Raw genomic sequence first — 23,277 nt, forward strand, 5'->3', positions numbered from 1 at the left:
TTGGTAGCTCTGGGATTCTCTTGCTTTGCAAATCTGCAGTTTAACCCTGCCATGATCAGAGAAGCAGTCCCAATTAGGAGACCCTACAGCACCTGCATAATAAGAAGAGCAAACATTGCCACCCATCAGGCATCATTCTAAGCACTTTTATATATTAACTCATTTTATACTTAAAATAGGCAGGCACTGTTATTGCCCCCATTTCATAGGTGGGGAAATCGGGGCACTGAGATCTTAAGTTATTCTCCCAAGATCACACAGTAAGTGGCAGAGCCAGGGCTTTGAACTTCTCGGTAGTCTGGAAATAAGATTCTGCGCTCTTAATCACTGTACTATATCTGAAAATGTTCTGGACAAGTTACATCAAATTATATTAATTACGTCAAATTATATTAATATAAGTCCAGTTCTACCATGAAATACAATCAGATACTCTGTGAATTTGCACATTTGAATAAGCTGTGAGCCTCTTACGGGGAATGAAGGTGGGTATGGAACAGAGATCCTCCCATCAGACAGCACCAGGTGTACTGAGAACCTTAGTGCAGAACTGCCCAACTCATGTGCCTTGGCATACCCATGGGGAGAGGGCACAGCCACCCCCCTACACCCTCCTGAAGGCTGTGTGGGGCCAGTACCTCCAGGCTGGGGACCTCAAGCCTTAGGCAGCCTCATTCCTTTACTCCTTAATATAAGTATCATTTTCTCTCCCTGCCATGACGTGAAACAGGTTGGGAGCCCTGTTTTCGAGAACTGTTTGGGTGGTCTCTGTTCGCTGCCGCTCCCTCCCCATCAAAGTGGTGTAAACGGAAAGTGAAGCAGGTTCACCTCTGAGGACATGACGTGAGCTTTCAGGTTTCTGTTCCTCACCTCAGCGGTTACTTGACTTAACTGGAGGGTGTGGAGATGTCAGAAATAGGGTTGCTTAAGTCAGCGGTTCTCAAAATATGGTTTTTAGGAGTCCTTGAGGTCAAAACTCTGTGTCATAACACTAGGACACTGTTTGCCCTTTTCACTGTGGTGACACTTGCAATAATGGTACAAAAGCAATGGTGGGTGAAACTGCCACAGCCTTAGCTGAATCAAGGCAGTAGCACTAAACCATATTGTATTCTTCATTGCCCATGTAATCATTGTAAAAAAAAAAAAATTCTAGTTTCACTTAAGAATGCCTTTGAAGAAGCAGTAAAGTGATTAACTTTGCTAAGTAGCACCCCTTGAGAACATGTCTTTTTAATATTCTTTATGATAAAGGAAGGACACATGCAGCACTTCTGCGGTATACCAAGTACAGCTGTCCTGAGCAAGAGCACCTGTGCAATTGTCTGAGTTGCCAGCTGAACTAGCCACTTTTTTCATGGAATGTCCATTTTATGTGAAAGAATGAGGGACAAACTATGGTTATTCAGGCTTGGCATATATTTTCTGACAATGTTTGACAGACATTTTCTTGAAAATGAATGAAGTAAGACTGTCACTTTAAGATAAATAAGAGTAGTTGCTGCCAGTGATAACATTTGAGCAAACAAGTGAAAATTGGAGTTTTGGAAGACTTGTTGCACCACGGTGAACTTGACAGCTTCCCAATTTTTATGCATTTTTTTTCTGATGAGATTGATGGTGATATTTAACAAATGCAAAATTTTGACATTGTATAATTAGGTATGTCAACATTGAAAGATCTACATAACTCACTGAACCAATATTTTCTGACAATTACTACATACTTTTACAAAATCATGCATGACAGAAGATCCATTTAAAATGCAAGAAAGGCTCATGGATTTTAGTATAACAGAATTTTAAAAATACATTGATATTATTTCAGATTCTACATTGCAATTAACATTTAAAAAACTCTTTCTTGTCAAGTTTTAAACAATTTTAAAATAGACTCTATTTTTGAAAACAGTTTTAGTTCTACAGAAAAATTGAGAAGATAGTACAGAGAATTTCTGTATACTCCCAAATTCTGTTTCCTATTACTGACATCTTAGATTAGTATGATACATTGGTTACAATTAATTAACCAATATTGCTATATTATTATTAACTGAAGTCTTTATTTCATTCAGATTTCCTTAGTTTTTACCTAATGTCCTTATTTTGTTCCAGGATACCATATTACTTTTAGTCGTCATGTCTCCTTAGGTTCCTCTTGGCTGTGACAGTTTCTCAAACTTTCCTCGTTTATGATGACCTTGATGATTTTGAGGAGTACTGGTCAGTTATTTTGTAGAATGCCCTTCAATTGGGATTTGTCTGATGTTTTTCTCATGATTAGACTGAAAGTATGGGCTTTGGTGAGGAGGACCACAGAGGTCAAGTGCTATTTTCAAACATCATATCAAGGGTACATACTATCAACATGACTTATCACTGTTGATGTTAATCAACTTTGATTACATTTGTCTGAGGTTGTGTTTGTCTGGTTTCTCCTCTATAAAGTTACTCTTTTCTCTTTCCATAGTGTGCTCTTTGGAAGGAAGTTCTTATTGGGTTTTCATGTAGCATCAAAGAAGAATATCTATAATTATCTGATAAGGCTATTAAAATAATTTTCCCTTTCCCAACTGTATATCTGTATGAGGTCAGGTTTTCTTATATATTCCAACCAAAACAACATATCACAATGGAGTGAATGTAGAAGAAGATATGAGAATTCTACTCTCTTCTATTGAGCCAGACTTTAATGTGATTTGCAAAAAATGTAAAACAGTGCCATTCTTCTTACTAAATTATTTTCATTTTGGAAAATATAATTATTTTTATTAAAATGTTATTCATGTTAATTTGATGGGTCATATGTAATGGTTTTATCACTCTTATTTTAAATAAATTAATAAATATTTTTAGTTTTAATTTTTCGGTTTTAATTTCTAATACAGTAAATATAAAAAGAGATAACCCATATAGACAAAAAGTTCTTTGGATTCCTTAACGAGAACATAAAAGAATCCTGAACCAAAAAGTTTGAGAACCACTTGCTTTAGGGTTAACTTCTGTGGATCAAAATGAAAGAATTCTATTCAAAGAAAGCAAGCAAAAACAGAATTCTAAAGGCTTAATGAGTAAACTGACTATACCTAAATTTTCCTTATTGAAAAATGTAATTTTTACACCTGCAGAAAATTGTTTCCTCAACTGGTAACTGTGCTCACAAGTAACTATTTGCAAGAGTAGCTTGTTATTTGTGTCATAAAAATAATGACAGGTGTCCAGGTGTGTTTGTAAAAAGTCTGAGCAGAAAAATATATCAGTCAATGCATATGCAGGGTGTACATGTTGTTCACTGTCAATTTGTTCATTAGCTTTCTTCCTTGGTTCTTACTATTTAAGGAAAAGAGGTACATTAGATACATGTTTTGGCCTTTATCTGTTTATTAATCTTGCTTATATCATATTAGTTTATATGTCATTAGACTTAAACTGTACTGAACAGTATTTCTTGGGGTATTAAGAGCTATTCCCCTTTTCTGTCCATTTTATGCTTTATTTCATTTCATGTATTCCAAGTGAAACCACTTGTTGGAAACTACTTGTGGTTTATGCCCTGTGCTTGGAACACTCTCAATAAATACTAAAGGATGAATAGCTTGTATATCTGCTACTTGGCCAAGAGTCAAGTCTAATGGTGTTTGGATGCCAATAGTGGTGATTAGCATCAGGCAATAAGGCCATTAATCACCAGAGCTAAGGTAGCCCAGGACTCTCCTTGGCCCTTTACCTTCCCAGCAGCAAACCAATTCTTTTTTTTTTTTTTTTATCCTTACCTGAGGATATTTTTTCAATTGCTGTTCAGAGAGAGTGGAAGGGAGAGAGAGAGAGAAAGGGCAGGGGGAAGAAGCATTGATTGGTCGCCTCCCACATGTGCCCCGACCTGGGATCAAGGCTGCAACCAAGGTATGTGCCCTTGGCTGGACTCTTCAGTCCATAGGCCGATGCTCTAACCACTGGGCAAAACCAGTTAGGGCAGCAAACCCATTCTTGAAGCATTGCTGATCTTTGGTGGCCATTTCCCAAATATGCTGACCTTTGGCCATACCATGTCCAAATAAGGCAGGCAGCCAGCCTGGCTAAAGCATAGAGGACAGGTAGAGCAGAAGCGAGATTGAAATTTGAGCTTAGTAGAGGATGGGTCAGATTCTTGTAGGGAGTAATGTGAATCCAGTGTCAAAAATGAGCCCTAAGTCCCCTGCTAAGTCACCCTGGCAGGTTTGGTTCAGTGGGTAGAGCCAAGGGCACGTACCTTGGTTGCAGGCTCAGTCCAGGCCCCGGTTGGGGTGTGTGCAGGGGAGCTTGTGGGAGGCAACCAACCAATGTGTCTCTCTCACATCCATGTTTCTCTCTCTCTCTCTGTCTCTCCCTTCCACTGTTTCTGAAAAGCAATGGAAAAAAACCCTGGTGTGAGGATGAAAGAAAAGAGCCCTAAATCTATTTGCCCTCTGTCCTTTCCTGCCCACATTCCCACAGCCCCTCAGGTAGAGTCATAGTCTTAGTCTTGAAGTACACCTTATCTATTCATTCAGCCAACCCTGAATCCTCTTACAAACTGGTCTTCCAGTTGTTTTGCGGTGCCAATGTGGGGGATACTGTTGAATGTGCGAGAAGGAACACAGGATGCATGCAGTCAGATTTAAAATATCAGCGTTCAGCCCTGGCGGGCACGGCTTGGTTGGTTGGAGCGTCGTCCTGTGCGCTGAGTCTGCTGGTGCGATTCCGGGCCAGGGCATCCACCTAGGTTGCAAGCTTGATCCCCAGTTGTGGTGCATGCGGGAGACAACCGATGTTTCTCTCTCATACCAATGTTTCTCTCTCTCTCTTTCTCTGTCTCTTTTTCTCCCTTCCCCTCTCTAAAAGTCAATGGGCATGTTCTTCAGTGAGGATTAAGAAAAAACATTTAAATAAATAAATAAAATTTCAACGTACATACCTTGACCTAGACCATTTCATATAGGCCCTCAGTTATTATAAGAAAGGTTTTTGGAATAAAATCTCAAAATTCACCTATATGTTAAAAACATAAGATGTATACTAGTAACTTTTCACCTGAATTTATTTAATTATTCTGAAATTTTGTAAATAGAAGAAAAATAGAATTCTCCGCAAGGTTGCAGTTTGGACTGAAGGATCAGTTTTTACTAACTGCTGTTGATGATTCGTATCCTCCCGGAAATAGCTATGTATTGGGTTAACCATTGTTGATGTCTTTTGTGTTTCACTATTTTAAAGGAAAAAAGAAAACAAGACTTAGAGACAGGGCTGTAAAAGAGGGGCTAGATTAGAAATTTGAAAACTGTAGCCACCTAGAAAATGCGGTGATTTCCACGTGAATAGGAGGGTGGAGAGGAATCCAGGAACGGAGGAAACCTGGGTTCAGGGGATATCTGCCTGCTTTCTTCACATGGGCAGTTTTCCGTCACGGGGCACATTGTGAGGCCAAACAGCCTTCTTCAGCTTGTGTTCCCAAACTAGGGCAAGAACGGCTCCTTAGGTGCTACAGTGTGTGGCTGCAGATTTTAAACTCTGCAGGCCCTGGAATTCTCAGACTTAGCTGCCTGAGGCTTCTCTGAGAGAGGAAACTTGCTTTCATTTTCTGTGAATATATTTATATTGTACTGCTAACTGCAATGGTTTAAAAATGTGTCTGGTCCCTGTCATGGCGGGGAGAGGGCCTAGGGATTCCCAGAGGGCCTGGAGGGAAGAACGAGTTTGCTCAGAGCTGTACACCTTCAACAGGTTCTCTGTCTTAGGAGTAAAATTATTTTGAGGGTCAGATCTAGTAGTAGAAATAGATACAACTCACATTCCTTTTAAGATCACTTCTCTAAGAAAATATGGCGAAGTAATATTTAATATTTGTTTCAGTGTTTGGGAAGAATGTGTCATTTACCCGCCCAATGATTAAGAAGTATGAATTAAATTTTTAACATTAAAGCATTCATTAGCTTTTTAAAATTAGAATTTGTTTTTAATTTTAAAGTATATCATCTCACTTGGATTTAATAATAAATGTATCACAGCTCTAAATAATAACTGGGAGTAGTTCTTGAATCAGAAGACCTATATGAGGAAATGCTTGGTAAAGTGTTGACAAAATCTAGGCCAACCAATTGATATGACTGTAAAACACTTTAAAGTTACTTGTTTGACTTTTTCTTTTTTCTTTCAATAGCTTTAACACTGCTGGCTTTTCTAATGCTTACCTACCAACTGGCTCTTTTTCTAAAAAACAGAAAAAAATTTTTTATCAAGTAATTCTGTGATTTGTAATTTTCAAATTTTTCTGTTCTCACCATAAAGTACTTGATTTGATATACTTCATAGTATCTCCCTCTTAGATTAGATTAGTGGACTCAAATTTAGTAATTATTTAATATGTTTCTAACTAGAATATTTAATAAGATATAACCCATTAGATGTTATTTCTTTCAGATATGTTTTATAAGAAAAACTTTGAGAATTGTTAGAATATACTACTTTTGATTCTTAAAATAACTTGGTGAAGATATTGACTCAGGCAAAAGATTTTGAGAAAAAACTAGAAATGACTTATAACATCAAATTTATAAGATTTCCATGTAACTTAGGATCAAGTATTACTGAACTTTTTTATATTTTATCATTAATCCAGAAATACATGTTATGTGAGAGTCCCCTCATTTTGTTGCATGATTTTCATGGCGAACAACTAGTTCTGAAGCGCCCCCATGCCTGTCTGCCACTATGTTGTAAGGAAGGCAAAGGAAGTGTAAGAGGTCCTTTCAAAGAGTTTACCATTTATAGAGGAAAAAATATGAACCAAGTACCAGGCAGTGCAGGTGAGTGGAAGGAGGCCCAACTGAGTCAGGAGATATAAATTCCAGTCTTTATGCAAAAACTATATAGCTGCATGGCCTTAGGCAGGTCACTTAATCTCTGTGGCTCCAAGTACCTCATCTCTAAAGTATATGGTATGATCAGCTCATTTCTGTTATTTCTTTCAGCTGTAACATTCTGTTTTAAGGAGTTGTGCTCACTAGTTAAGTACATATTCTGAGTGCATCAGGAATTAAATATAAGGATAGTAAGGACTGGGAAGATTCTGAGGAAACCTGAGATTTAAGGAGGAAATCTGATTTTGACATTGAAAGGTGAGTAGAATTTAGATAAAGAGGTTGAAGGTGTTTCATCCGTGATTGGAAGCCAAGCACCAAACGTTTCAGGAGGAGCAGAAGATAAATGCCTAATGAGAGCAAGAGCACATGCTGGAGAGAAAAGGGAAGTAAGAGTGAAAATTTGAGATAGATACTCCATATAAACCAGACTTCTTACCGTGATCCACAGAGTCATTTAGGTTTTGAGCTGGAACGTGGTACATAAAGTAAGTAATGTTGTGGGAAGATTAATGAGGCAGGCCACTCTAGGAAAGGTTGTAACTCCCACCAGTATATTCCAGTGTGTCAGCAAATAGTATCTCCTCTTGGGAATGCGCTCCTTTCAGGGAGGAAATTAGGTTAAATAAACCAACATGCTATACATTTCTTTAAATTAACTTTTATGCAGGGTAACAGAGAGAGCTTTACCCGTTTTTTATTTTATGGCCCGGCTCCTAGTCATTCAGCAGGTACTCACTGAGTACTTAATGGAAAGCTGGCACAGTTGTAGGTGCTGTGGTGGGTACAAAGGTGAATACGTCAGTCTCCACACTTACTCAGTCCTCACTTAGAAGAGAGAGTGTGGTCAGTACGTAGATCACTAGACAGAGGCAGAGTATAGTGAGCACTGCAGGATCAGCATGACCATAGTGCTGTGAGCAACAAAGAGGAACTGAGCCGTTAGGGCTGCAGCGTTGGAGAGTCTGCTGGTGTAGGGGGGTGGGGGAGGGCATGAGGGGTGGCTGTTTCCTTGTTCCTAAGAATAGGAGATGGTGAAAGCAACCTTGGTGATCTCTTCCTCTTCTGAGGGTTTGCTTTTACAAAAAAACACAGAGGTAGGAAATTACAGAGTAAGTCAGAGAAGTGAAGGCTCAGCCGGGTTCTGCTTCCATTAGTGACAGAATAGCTGCTATTTGACAAACTTACCCAGATCACAACTGTAACTCTGAACAAAATTAAAAATAATTATCTGGAAGGTACTGTCTTGGTTGCTATCTGTTGAGCAACCAAAAGCAGGGAGAAAGTGGAATGCAGTCAACACTTAGAAGAAAGGATTGACACTGGTGAATCTCTTAGAGCAGATTGCAGTTGGCCTCATATGGGACATCTAAAACTCAGTAGAAACCTGCACTCTTCCTGGCTTGAGGAACCAGAGCAGCTGGAAAATAGAGGAGAAATCATGAAAATGAGAAAACCACAGAGGAAGAATCTAAAATTCTTCACAGAAGCTCTCCCTAAATCTTGGCCTGACCTGTGAATTATATATGTATAGCAAAGGCTAAAAACAACTGAACAGAGATTTCAGTTCCTGCTCATCATAGAGGAAAAATTTGGAGTTTGGGACTAGCTGCATTATTACTTGCTAAAATAGCAACAACAGAAACTCAATATACTTTGGTGGAATATAACAGAACCCTAAGTCTCCACAACACATCATTTGCAATATCCAGAAGGCAATCCAAAATTACCAGATGTATGCAGACATAGGGCAATCTGACCCATTTTAAGAGAGAAGAGATAACCAATGGAAACTGATCACGAGATAACATGGATGTTGGAATTATAGAGGCAAGGATTTTAAAGTAGCTTTGATATCTATACTCAAGGTTATAAAGAAAAATACACTGACAGCGAGTGAACAAACAGGAAGTCTTAGCAAAGAAATGAAAACTGTATAAAAAGAACCAAATGGAAATTCTAAAACTAAAAGTTAAACATTCTAGACGTAAAATTTGAAAGTTCACTGTATGTACTTAATGCCAGATTGCGGATGGCAGGAGAGTCAGTGAACTTGAAGATGGATAATAGGAATTACGCAGCCTGAACAAAAGAGAGAGACAGATTGATTTTTAAGTCTCATGGCATAAGAAACTACATCAAAAGTCCAACTACATCATTGGCATCCCAGAAGAAAGGAGAAAGAGAATGGTTAGACTTTTTTTTAGAAGAAACAATGACTGAGATTTTTTCAAATTTAACAAAAGATGTAAATTTACACATTTTAGAAGCTCAACAAACCCCTGGCAGGTACAAAGAAAATCACTTCTAGCACATCAGAGTCAAACTGCTGAAAACCAAACATAAGACAATTTGAAATCAGCCAGGGTAACAGTAATATGATTAATGAGACTAACTTCTCATCAGAAGCAGTGGAGACCTGGAAACTGCAACAACATCTTTAAAATGCTGAAAGAAAAAACACACCTGAAAACCGGACTTCTCTTTCCAGAGAATGTAAGGGTCCTGGCTGGAATTTAGATCACATGCAGGGGAGTGGTGTGCACTCAGGCAGGATAGGTGGGTTGAAGTCCGTGTAAAGGGGCTTGTATATCAAGTGAGAGAGTTTGGATTAGACCTTTCATCAGCATAAAACAAAGTAGTATTTTTTAAACAGATCTGTGTCGGATAATCTGGCAAAGATGTGAAGATTGGCATGTGGCTACCATATGTAGAGCTTTTGTGTGCACTAGTTGAAACCACTCCTCAAGATGGGCCTGGAGCTAAGTAAATAAATTAAAGGGTGTTCCTTTGTCTAGCTGGGTGCTGCCCCTCACCAAGGATCATGGCCTGGCAAACAGAGCATGGACTAGATTTCAGCTCCTAATTGCCCTTTAAAATGATAGATTAGGAAGAACAAAATGAATATGAGAGAAATCTATAAGATTAATTGTAGAGAGGTTTCGGGGCCAAGGACGAGCACTTGTGGCTCTGACATTTTCAGTTTGGATGACCAGAGGAATGGCCGGACCCTTAAGAGAAAAACCTGAGGTTGGAGAAAGGGGCTTCTAAGCAATCTAGGACTGAAGATTCGCAATTTAGGACTGAAGATACAGATCTGGCCTTCACTTATAGAGATGTGTTAGTTTGGAGTCTAAAGGAATCAGCGAAATCACCTGAGCTGACATCAAAAAGGGAAGAGATGAGGGTGAGATTGGAAAATCTTATCACTGAGTCAGTGGAAGGAAACAGTGCCAAGGTACTAGAGAAACAATGAAAATTTACTTGGGCCTTTCATGAAGGGGCTTCCCAAAAAATGCCAGCAGATAGTTTTGCCAGCACTGTTCCTGCTGCCAGTATAAGTTTGTATTGTACAGATTCTTATGTCCAAGCTGGGTGTATAATGACAGAGTACAGCCCAATGAAACATGCTGTAGAGGTCAAAAGAGTGCCTTACAAAGTAAGCTTGTCTCATTATTTGGCTTGATTCAGAGAAATAGTTAAAAAATGTTAGAGATTGTTTAAACTCACATTCAATCCTTTCATGAATGTTGAATTTTTAAATAAAAGTTGGGCACCATATAAATCAGAGTCATCTTTTTGGCAAGAAGATGGAGTGAAGAATGCTCTGGGTCTTACTGAGTTTGAAGGTTTGGCCCTTTGTTTATCCAGCAGCAGAGAGAGGCGGTCAACTTTGCTCTGATTCACTTTTTAATATCTTTAGAATATGAATTAGCCTTTTTACCCAATATTTCCATGACTTGGAAAGCAGAAGATAAGGAGGAAGAATAATAACTCTTTGATCTCCACTTCTTTTCCAACTCTGATTAGGCTTTTCAAATATCCAAGTCTAAGAGGATTTAATTTGTCCCCAGTGAACTCTGATAAGGAAAAGCAAAACAAAAAGTAACAAAAATCTCTGCATTTGTTAGACTTGAACATGTTCAGAAGTCCTCATTCTGAAATTTAAAGTAAGTTGTTTGCTATTCTAAAGCCTTTTCTCTCTTTCCTTTGTAGTATCCCAAATGTCACTTTTCATGCCTCTTAGCTCTGATTTCCAAAGGGAAAGGAAATTGATTGACCTTTCATTTCAAATGCACATGTAAGATCAGTAGCAAAGGGTGTAGAACTTCATCTGGCATCATGTGGGTAATCTGTAAAATTTCTTCTGGATAGATCTCAAAGCTGGACACATTTATGTCTTTCCTCCCCTGGAGATGTAGCAAATACTGCCCTCTACCGAGAGGATGCTCAGGATGGCTTGATTATGTTAATGATCAAGTGCTAGTTACTGGTTTCAGTGATTTTTGGTAGAATCATGTTAGTACTAATTACTTCATAATTACCATGTACATTCTTATTAAAATCATGATATTAAAAAATATAAAATCAAAAGATGGAAACATTTTTTAGCCATGGCTGCATTATTTCCTTCTGTAGCCTGTACAGTATCATGTCTGAGGCATTAATTATAATGTTTAAATGTCAAAGTGTTTTGAACTAGCTAAGAAAATCCCCTTTCCAGTAGAAATTAGAAGGGGATCGTTATGGCATTATTTTAATACATGAGTTTGTGAAATAATTCTAGCAATAGGTGAACTATTTTTTCCCCTTGCCAATATTTTTTTCAGTGTCTACTGGATTGCTAATACCTAGATTAGTCATGTCAAAGAACTAGCTTTTTGTGCAGCTGAAATAAATTTTTCTTATTGTTTATTATTTTAAAGGGTTAATTATACGTGGTTAATTAATAGTAGAGGATCACATTAAACTAAATACCTTCTAACCAAAAACTCCTTAAAGGAAATAACCAATGAAATAATTATGCACACACACATACATTTGTATATGGCATGTTTTTTAAAAGTGTCATGCAAGCTGTGTTCGTGGGTATGAAGAATATGGGTTCTCTTATTAGGCTATATCAGCGATTTTCAAATGGTTGCCGCAAGAGGCGCAATGATGTGCTGCAAGAATTTTTAAAACATGCGCCACCTGACTCTTCAGCCAGGGGCACTGACCTCTTTTCCTTTGGGTTGTCAAATAAGAAAATGACAACAGTCAACACAACAATAGCCATCCAGTGTGAATGGATCAAAATTATATCTATTTTCTTTGTCAGATAGGCAAAAAATGTGTTCTTTAGTGCTCTGCAGAATTTTAGTAATTAGTTTATGTGCCATGAGATGAAAGAGGTTGAAAATCGCTGGGCTGAATGTTCAGTATAATGCTGTTCAGCTCATCTGTGTTGTTCCCATTCTCTAGAACTTGGTTTACTTAGGTTGGCTTGATGCTAAACAAATTTTAGCAAGGGAACAAGAAGAAAACCTAGCAATCCAAAGTGTCCCCATGGCTTCTTATAAAATCTAAAGTTTAAACCTCTAGTTACCTTAATACAGAAACTGTAGACACTACGAGAACTAAATGGGAGGGTCTAGCCAGGTTGAACAAGCTCATGGTGAAAATAGATTCCAGGACGTGGTTAGACATTGGCTGTGAAGGCCCACTTTCCTCAACCTTACAAACCAAAGAAGCAGTCCTCTTTTTCATCGGCTCTATGCTACTTTCTGACTCTTCCTCACACTATAGTTAAATTGAGTAAACTACCTAGGCAGGACTTTCTATTCCAGAAGTATTTGGAGTCTTTGAGTAGTGGGCTCTGTGCCACACTAACTCATTCACTGTTGATTCCGTTGGTATGGTTGAACTTAGTTTATCCCATTTCCAAAAAGAGAAATTCTTGACTTCCCTCAAATATTAGATGTCTACTAAACAATTGGACACTCCATCCTAGTCAGATTCCAGCTAATTGCTTAAATTATAGTCTGGTTCACTCAATCCCAGGTGGTTAGTATAACTCATTCCACTAATTTTTACCAACTCGTGGAGACTCTTTTGCAGTCTTTGCATTGAATTTATTGGGGTGACATTGGTTAATAAAATTATATAGGGTTCAGGTGCACAACACATCATCTGTACACTGTAATGTGTGTTCACTACCCCAAGTCAAGTCTCCTTCCATCACCATTTTGCAGTTTTTTTCAGTGCTTTGGAGTTGTATTAATGCTTACATTCAGTGATGCTTGTTTATAATAATGATGGTACTAGGATAATGATTTCCTAATTCTTTGTATTCTTCTAATGTTGTATTTTTAACCTAGCTCCACATTTTTCATTTTGGTTTTCTATGCTACAGGCTATAAGTCAAATATTTTCATGCCAATTGTTGGGGTTTTCCACTCCCCAAATGAACTGGAAGTATTTCTAGGACTAAAGCCAGCATGGTGCTTTTCACATAGTATGCACTCAATAGATCTGGTTTGGTGTGGCTTGTGTTTTGTGATGGATGCCAGTTCTAGAATCTCCAGAGTTAGATATTTCCAGAATTTGGAGCTATAAAGCTGGTTGAGTGGGGGTGGGGAAAGGGTGTAGTTGCCTCTGGTTTGCCACATTGATTTTTTGCTGTTGTTGAGTCATTGTTCCTACAAACTCACCATTAAAATAAAAATATGACACCCTCCCCCCAAAGAGCACTATATTAACCATTATTATTCGGCCACAGAGGGGATAGAGAGTTTAGCAAAGATTTGGAAGATTTGGGTAGAACTAGCCTCCTGCCATTGAGACTATGTAAGTCAAGTAGTAAAACTTTTCCTCAGTGCACCAAGGAACACCCTCTGAAATACAATGTGTAAGAGTTGGGAGTGTTTTCTGGAATGGCAAATATTTCCCAAAGGGGTGCTATAGACTTCATATTAATGAGATTGCTTATATTAAAGTGCCATATCACCAATCTTAGAAAATTATTTACTCTACAAATACACACATTTCAGTGCTCTTTTTCTAATTATTATCTTTTTTAAGTTGGTGCATATCAATTGTTTTAACATCAATTGATATATTTTTAGTATGTTTTGAAAGGGACACATTCATTCTAATTCATTCAAGCATGTGTTTTTCTATTAAAAGGTACTTCTCTTTAAGATAGGAGGTATTGTCACTTTGTAAACAAAGCAAGATGCCACACATACTTGTTTAATGAGGAGCTATCAGGGTATCACTACAAGAAATTTATAAAGAGGAGTCTATACAGATAAAGTAATCCTTAGGACAGTATAATCTAGACAGTGCTTGAAATAATAATCATCCTACTTGAGCTGAAATAATGGTGGCAGAACAAGCATTAGCCAGGCAGAGAAAAAAGACATTCAAGCTGACAGCTCATTTGTGTGTGCTGAAGTGGATCAGTGCTCATTGCAGGGCAGAAGGCAGCCCGGTGGTAAAGTGTGTGCATTTCACCTTGGCGTGGCATTGAGAAAATCCCCACTCGTGGCACCAGGGTCAGACAGCTGTGCCGTTTCTCATACAGGAGACAGGAGACAGCAGGCAAGCTCTTTATTCCTAAAAGTTTTAGAGAAACTGTGCTACATATAATCCAGCTGTATACTTTCGGTAATTAAGGAAAACAAATGCTCTTTGCAAACTCATTATAGATTTAAAGTTCTTTACGTTTTCATCAGGTTTCCACAGAAACAAAGAGTTTCAAACAATAGTTGAGAATGCACAAACCATCAAATAAGTGGGTCCTAATTGTTCCTGCTTAGAAAATTATTCCGATAACCAGCCACATCAAAGACTATTAAACTTTTTAATTGCTCAGGTAGAAAGATGGAGAATGTCATCATTATCATCATAAGAAGAGTCTGCATTAAATAATGCTACTTGAATTTTGAGCTAGAATAACATACTCAAGGGTGCTACTAACTGAAGTGCCATTTAGTGCTCAAAAATAATCATATGCTTTAATTATTCATAGGAGACAATGCATGAATTTACAATACTAATTATGCTTTAAAAAAGTGTCTTATGCTATGGTTTACTTACATATGAGGATCAACTAGTGCAAAACAACAGTATAAATGTTTGCTGCTACAATAGGTATTGTGTGCATGAAAGTTAGTGGAGTGTTAGTGAGGTCACAAGAGAGGAGAAATGTGCCTTCTCTATGTTTTGCAAAGACCTTGTGGGATTTAGCACAGTGCCTTGTATTTATTAAGCACTCAGTAGTTATCATTGATTTTGAAGAAGACTCTGAGCTAGTATGCTCATTTATTCACCAGTCTTGTCTTATGCCAGACTCTGTTCTCTTGTCTGTGCTAGGTGCTAGGGACAGAGGTCAGTAAGGCAGAACTGACTCGTCTGGGACTCAATCGTGTACACTGGAGTAAGTGAGGGAGGCAACTCCAAATTTAAATCGATTGTGACTCCTCAGGCTCTTTAGGATGTGCATTTATGTTGACTATTTTATGCATTCACTCCTCATTATTATTAGGGAAGGTGCAGGGGACAAAAGAGCCAAAAGTCAAGAACAAAGAGTAGACTGCTCGGAATTGACTGCTTTTCGTCACTGTTCACTACGACATTGTTCTGTTTTTACTCCTTTTTTGTCATAATATATTTTGTTTCTCTCCCCTTTGGAAAGGATAGAAAAATCTAAAAAAATAAAGATCGTAAAAATACCCTTATCACTCAGACCATTGAAAGATAACAGATGTTAACATTTTTTATATATATATATACTTAGCTTTTTCCCTACATATATTTTTTGAGCAAAACAGATACCTTAATTGTAATTTTGCATTAGTTTTTAGCTTTTTATCATAAGCATGTTTCCATATACAATTTTTTCATAAACATCATTATTTGTTGGCAGCATATTATTCCATTATATCAATATGCCATAGTTTATTGAACCATTCCTCTGTTGTTATATTTTAAAGTTGCATTTTGGTTCACATAATTATGACTAGTCCTTTTGTAGAGCCTTTGGTTGAATTTCTGATCATTTACTATAGATTGATTTCTAGAAGCGAAATGATTGCATCAAGTTTATGACTTCTTTTAGGGCTCTTAATACTAGCATTACATGCTTGCCAGCATTGAGTAGTATAATTTATTTTTCTTTGCAGAACTGCTATATGAAAAATATGCCCTTTTTGGTCTGTGTTTGGTTAATACTGAGCTTGTATTTTTCATTTATTAGCCTCTTATATGTTTTATATTTTTTTGTTCCATGAATTACCTATTAAAATTTTTTTACCTATATGTTTTTGTTGGAATGCTCTTATAATTTTCGTTTTTTTAATTTTATTTCTAAAATTTAAAAAATTTTTTAATATATTTTTATTGATTTCAGAGAGAGGAAGGGAGAGAGAGAGAGAGGTAGAAACATTAATGATGAGAGAGTCGTAATTGATCGGCTGCCTCCTGCACCCCCCTGACTGTGGATCAAGCCTGCAACCCAGGCATGTGCCCTGACCAGGAATCGAACCGTGATCTCCTGGATCCTAGGTCGGCACTCAACCACTGAGCCATGCCCGGCTGCGTTATAATTTTAGTTTTATTTTAATCCATCCTTGTCTTACCCAGTTTCTCTTTCATGTCAAATTGCTCTCTCCCTATAGCTTTCTGTTTTTATTCAATTGGGTCTTCTTGCATCCTATAAGGATGATATGTAATTTTCTGGCTTTTTGTCTTCTAACTTCTTGTATTCAATAAATCATAAGTTTTATTTTTGGAAATAAGTTTTCTACTACACCATAAAAATTCCAAAATTGATTATAAAAATAAATAAGCATAAATGACAATATATGTGTTTCTATTTTTTATCAATTATATAAAACCAATATTTTGCTATAAAAGCTAGATCACTTTTTCTACATGTGCTGGACTTGCTAGTGACTTCTCAATATGGACTTTTTCAGGTAAATATCTCTGTAGCAAATATAGTGTTTCAGTTAGTTATTGCTGCATAACAAATCACACACAAAATTCAGAGTCTTTTAAAAAATAAGAATTTAATTAGGTCTTACTTCACACAGCAAGGGAAAAGAAAAGCATTCATTATTGCTTTCATCTATAGGTCAGCTAGGAAGTTCTTTTGATCTTTTTTGGGCCCACTTATGCATCTGCAGCCAGCTTTGCTGATCTTGATAGGGTTCTCTCATCAGTTTTGGAGGGCCAGATGTCTATAGGCTGGCTTAGGCTGCTTTCTCAGCTTAGACAACAGGCTCTCCTTCTTATGTTCTCTCATCCAGCAGGCCAGCCTAGGTGTTGCAACCGAGTGTGTGGAAGGAAGTATGCAAAACCTCTTCAGAGCAAGCTCAGAACTGAAAAATTGTCACTTTTGCCTCATTCTTTTGGCTGTGGTAAATTACAAAGCTAGCCCAGGTTGAAGAGTTGGGCAGATAGATTCCATGTTTTAACAGGAGAGCTGGAAAGTCACAATTCAAAGGGTGTGGACAAGGAGCCGAGAGTAATGTCTCCAGACATTACAGGAGACATTACTATAATCAGACTACCTTTCATAGGCATTCTTCATTTCTCCAAAATTGGGTTTAAAATTATCATAATTTTCTAGATAACTTTTAATGAATGCATTTGAATGCCCCAGATACCTTTAAACATGGAATTCTAGGGAAAGATGGGGTGAGTAGTTCTGCGGCAAGATTAGTATCAGTTTATTAGTCACAGTGATCAGGATGTCACACATCAAAAATGACCCCCCTTGTGTGGCACACAGGGCTATATGAGATAATTTGGCAGCATCTGTATGTGGTTTGGTGAAAATATTATATTTCTGTATATTATATAATCAAGAGAATAAAAATAAATTTACAAAGATATTTTAAAATACTTCAGATACTAAATTTGAACAAAACTTTCAAATAAATCTTCTCAAATTCATAATGAGAAATTTGCCTCCATGAACATAATTTTTAAAAAATCAAGCTTAGTGCTGGAAATGGCTAAATGCAGTTCCTGAGTAAAATTTTTAATGATAATCTGAGGAAAATTTGAAGAGAAAATTTTGATAGTTACCATCTTTTGTGAATAAAGAAGTGTTAGGAAGTGTTCCACTTCCTGTAATGGTGGACTCTTTCTCCATAATTTGCACCAACCTTCAAGTTAGGACAATGAAGGAAGCTGGATGAAGTAAGTGTTAGGATAGGCTAACTGCTGAAACAAACAACACCCAAACAAATCTCAGAGGCTTAATAAATACACATTTTTTTTGCTCATATCACCATCCAGTGCAGGTTGGCCAGGAAACTCTGCTCCATGTGGTCCTTCGTGGATCCAGGCTTCATCCCTTTTGTGTCTCCGCCCTCCTTTGAGTCCTCAGAGACTTTTGTGTCCAGCCAGCAGATGAGGAAAGGAAATGAGGATTCTGTGTGGGACATTTTTATGGGCCAGGTCTAGAAGCAATGCATATCACTTTCTTTTATAGTCAACTTGCCTGAACTTGATTATATGGCCATACCTAAATTCAAGAGAGACTAGGGAATACAGCCTAGCTGTGTTCCCGCAAAGAAGAGGAAAGCATGGATATTGGTGAGCACTAGCGGTCTCCCTTAAAGCAGTGAGCTGGGCTGAACTGAGCTTGCTTTTGGCATTCTCGCTGGTTTAGTGGGGCAGAGTCAGACACTAGAGCCAACCAAGGATGGGAACCTAGCAAATTGCCTCTGACTTTGGATGGAGCCCTGAAGGACTGCGCTCTAGGAATAAGTGTGAACCAGAAGTAAACTAGCTCTCTTGTGGACTTAAGTCAAACTTTGTATGATCCAAGTAGCTCAGAATACTTCAGACCTTGAACTTTGATTTTTTTCTACAAGTTTTTCCCCCCAAAGATAAAATCCAGTACGCAAAGAAAGCCAAACAAATGAGAAAAGACATTTTGAATGAGAACAAGAAAAAAAAACAAACAATAAAGTTATCAACTCCAGATACTGAAATTATGAGTCCGTATTTTAAACAACTAGGCTTACATTTTGTAGATTTTTTAAAAAAACTAGGCTTGAAAATTTTAGTGTAGGGATCTAGAGAGTATAAAAAGAGATATATCAGTGTTGAAAAGAACTAATAGAAGTTCTAGAAATGTAAAGTAAAATAAGTAAAATTTAGAACTCAATGGATGAGTTTAAGAGCAGATAAAATACAGCTGAGGAGAAATATAATGGACTTAGAAACATATGTCAGAGGAAACTGGCCAAAATGAACCATGAGGAAGTGGAAAAAAAATGCAAAAGAAAGGATAAACGAAATGGAGACTATGAAGTTTAACCTAGGTTCCCGAGAGCACCAGCAGGAGATGAGAGAGAGCGAAGAGCGCAGAGGCAATGCACGTGCACAAATGGCCTGGATGTGGTGTAACTTTGTGGGGAAAGGGAGCACTGACAGCACACTGATCATCAAGCTTATATGGAGAAAAATGCTCAGCTGAAGCCACGATGTAAATGGGAGCATGCCACCCTCGGCTGTGCCGTGGGTTTTGATGTTCCTTAGGCCTTTGACCTGGGAACTCCGGTGCTTGGCTGTGAGGAGTAAGGACGAGCTGTCTCGGGACGCCCCCCACCCCCGCCTCCTGTTGCTCTAGTGTGAAGAGTCGTTGGTTAACTGTAGCTATTTAACTAAAGTCAGATTTCACCCCAAATATAAAATCCTTTATTATTTTGTCAAACTTTAAAGAAGAAAATATGTATTCAGTTTACATTTTATTTTCTTTTTAAATGTCCCTGAAAAAAATTCTAATTCTGTGGAATAAGAAGACAGGGAGAGCCCTGGCCAGTTTGGCTCAGTGTTTAGAGCATCCGTCTGCGGACTGAAGGGTCTCGGGTTTGATTTCAGCCAAGGGCGTGTACCTTTGCTGCAGGTCAATCCCCAGCCCCAGTCAGAGCACCTGCAGGAGGCAACCAATCGACGTCTCTCTCCCTCCACTCTCTGAAATCAGTGGGAAAAATATCCTTGGATGAAGATAAAAAACCAAATGGAAAAGAATGGTCTGTGTCAAAACTGATGCTATGATCTCACACAGAGGAGACATGGAGGATAAGATGCCCATCGTAAAAAAGACCTCCCGAAAAAGCATTGCTGTATATGCTGTTTAAAAGTAACACAAGTTCGCTGGAAGTAAAGGGGAGGGTCAAAAAAATATAGCAAAGAAAGAAAATTCATCTTTTATTCCACCACCCAAAGATAACCACTGTTAACATTTTGGTCTGTATCTTCTTCCTACACATGTCCTAGGACATTGCAACAGAGGCGTGCCTTGGGAGTGGGGAACCGGGGCCAGCTAAGAAAGGGTGTGATTTTTTTGTAGGTGTTTCAAATGTTTTTAAGACAACTGGGTTTAAAAGAAGAAATAAGCCTGCTCCCCAGGCTGTGTTGTATTTTATTCATACATTGACTCACTAATTCATTCAATAAATATTCACCACTTTTTCTGTGTCATGTACTGGTTTAGGGGCTCTTCATTATGTGGGCCTAGGGCTTTTCCCTAGTGGTGCTAATGGTGTTACCAAAAAACGTGGGAGGGAGCAGGCCTGTGGCAGAAGCTATTTTTGTCATCTGTATATGACTTTATGGAAGGCTAAGGTACCAGGAAGGCAGAAATTTTGGTGGATCAGAGACAGCAGGAAGGACCAAAGGGAGCAGCTCTTATCTCCTGCATGGAAAGGCAGAGGCAGGCTGCAGTCAGTCTGTTTTCTTATTTAGCCTGCTTGGCTTCATGAGCTGGGGAAAAGGTTACTTAATAGTTAATTAACAAAAGAGCAACTATTTATTGTCTGTTGTATGCCAAATAGTGTATATATATATACACTTTTCATCTACTTCTCACATGAACTCTGTAAATTCACAACTAACATTTTGAGCACTTACTATGTGGCAGTCATGGTTGTAAGATTTTGCAGGCAGTCAATACACTGAGTCCTTGGGACAGACCTGTGAGACAGGTCCTGTGATGGGAGACACACAAGTTCAGAGAGACCTATTCAAGGTCCTGTGAAGAAGTGACAGACCAAAGCCTCTATTGTACTTCTGTTTAACTTCTTTAATTAATGAAAAATGGCATTTCTTACTAATAAGAAATGCCCACCTGTCCCCAAATTCAATCCCGAAAGTTTGTTTGAGTGTCACTTCTTGGACACTTCAACATCGAAGCCAGGACAAGAAAACACACTCTTTAAATATTTACTAAAAAAAAATTTTATATTTAAAATTAATCTTAATCTTAGTGGAGCTGATTTCTTTGGGGAAAGACTTCCTTGATTAATACGTTTTATTCTTTCTTGTTTTTAAAGAAAAAAAGAATATTGCTATCTCTCCATGGCCCAGATTGGGATTTCTTTGGCAATTAATAACCTTTCCTTGTTTTAATGACTTTTTAAAAATTGTGGTAAAATAACACATAACATAAAGTTTACCATTTTTATCAGTTTTCAGTGTACATTTTGGTGGCATTAAGTATGTTCACATTGTTGCGCACCCATCACCACCATCCATCTGTAGAACTTTTTCACCTTCCCAGTCTAAAACTATATCCATTAAATACTAGCTCCCCATTCTCCCCAAGGATTGTTGTTTTTAAAGGAGATAACGATATTAAGCTGAGTTTTCTTTTCGTGAATGAGCCTATAATTGTTTCAGGGATATGAAGGAAAGGGGTATTTGCTAATATAACAGCAAATGCAGAACCTACTGACAAAGGTATATAATTTGTAAAAATAGCTGAGTGGGCAGAATTCTGATTTTCAGTTGCCCTAGGCACTTCAGTGCACTCCTGATGATGATTTTCCCTGGGCACGTAGTTATACCGATAGAAATCACATCCACGCATATAGAGTGAGCTTAATTATACATAACTACATATGAAGATGTGGTTTTATATTTTTTTACAGTACTTTCTTTTTTTCCCCTTCTTAAAAATATATCTTTATTGATTTCAGAGAGAGGAAGGAAGAGGGAGAGAGAGAGAGAGGCAGAGAGGGAGAGAGAGAGAGAAATATCAATGATGAGAGTCATTGATTGGCTGTCTCCTGCATGCCCCCTGCTGGGGATTGAGTCTGCAACTCTGACCGGGAATCAAACCTTGATCTCCTGGATCCTAGGTCGATGCTCAATCACTGAGCCACACCTGGCCTGGCTACATATACTTCCTTATTTACAAAAGAGGAGACAGTAAATTCTAACTCATGTCAGAAAAGTCATGTGTGTCACCCTCAGAGCCTGAGGGTTTTATTGTATGTTATCCTTATTGGCATGAAGACACTATACCTTGCCTCCCCCCCCCCCCCCCGGGAATTGTTTTCCTTACGTGGGGCCTCCACAGTCTCCTCTGGTCCTTGCTGTGACTGAGGACAGGGAGGTGTACAAAGGCTGAGCCAGGGTTTAGGGTGGTGGAGCAAGCTCACCGGTCTTATTGTGAATGACACTTCTTTATATCTTCAGCTCATTTGTGCTGAGCCTAGTCATTTAAGCTCAAAATAGTAAAAGTAGCCAAAACGGTTTGATTGCTAATGTATGCCCCAGGCATTGTGCTAAATGCTTCACATGTATGCTTTTGTTTAATCCTCTCAATCCTATGAGATAGGACTCAAATTCCCATATTTCAGATGGGAAAACTAAGGAAGGAAAGATTACATAACCTACCAAAAGCACACAGTTTATAAGCAACAAACTGAGGATTCAAACCCAGGCAGTCTAGAGTCCTTGTTCCTGGCTACTCTGTTAACACTCCTGGTCCATGGCCCATATCGGGTTCGATAGCAAGGTTTCCTTGTAAGAGAGTCAAGGTTAAACCAAACACACACACACACACACACACACACACACACACACACACACACACACACACAGGAGACTGTGTGGCTGAGGTGGGTGGGGCAGTCTCAGCTAAGGGCAGGTACTGGGTCTGGAGTAAATGCCCTCTAGCAAGGGAGGGAAATGGGAAAGGCCAGGTTCTTGCCTTCTTCCCCCATTTGCTGTCTGGTTGGTGAGAGGAGATGGGGGAACGTCTTTTAGCAGACTTCCAGAGGCGTGAGCTCATTCTTTATGTTCTCTCTCTGGTTTTCTGCCCCTTTGCCCCAGGTCTCCAGATTGCTGACTCCCCCTTAGAACTGTTCTCTCCTGAGGGAACCACTGCTCCAGAACTTAACTCTCATTTGCTCTTACCTCCCAGACCTCCATGAGCAGTCTTCTTTCTGAGTGTAGCTGTTTTCCACCGGTTGGGATAGTGAGTGGTAGGCTTCAGTGAACGGCTCTAAGGTGGGAGTGCCTCTCCCCCTCCTCACAGTTCCCTAATTCTCCTGGGAACATAGCCCATCTGCATTTCTGAAAGAAGTTTTAATGCAAAAGACTCCCCAAGTGAGGAGGACATTTCTGGACATGGAGAGTATTGATGGACTCTGCCAGAAACTGAAGAGGCTTAAGGCCTGTGTCTCAGCACCAGGAGTGGGTCATGGTGACGCAGGAGCCTTCTGAGGGCTCTCAGAGGAGATCCCAGCCCACTCGCTCTCTGGTCCCCTCCACACTCTCCTGGGGCCAGAAACACTCCCCTGAACCCTGCTCATGGTTTCTGCTCACA

At 38.7% G+C, this 23,277-nt stretch overlaps 1 protein-coding gene across 1 annotated transcript in view; it reads left to right on the top strand.

The window, feature by feature from the left end:
- AFG1L (AFG1 like ATPase) overlaps positions 1-23,277 on the top strand; it is a 132,532-nt gene that overhangs the window by 100,374 nt on the left and 8,881 nt on the right. The window lies entirely within an intron of this gene.

This window comes from Miniopterus natalensis, chromosome 5 (assembly GCF_054644295.1).
Source record: "Miniopterus natalensis isolate mMinNat1 chromosome 5, mMinNat1.hap1, whole genome shotgun sequence".
Classification (NCBI taxonomy): Eukaryota; Metazoa; Chordata; class Mammalia; order Chiroptera; family Miniopteridae; genus Miniopterus; species Miniopterus natalensis.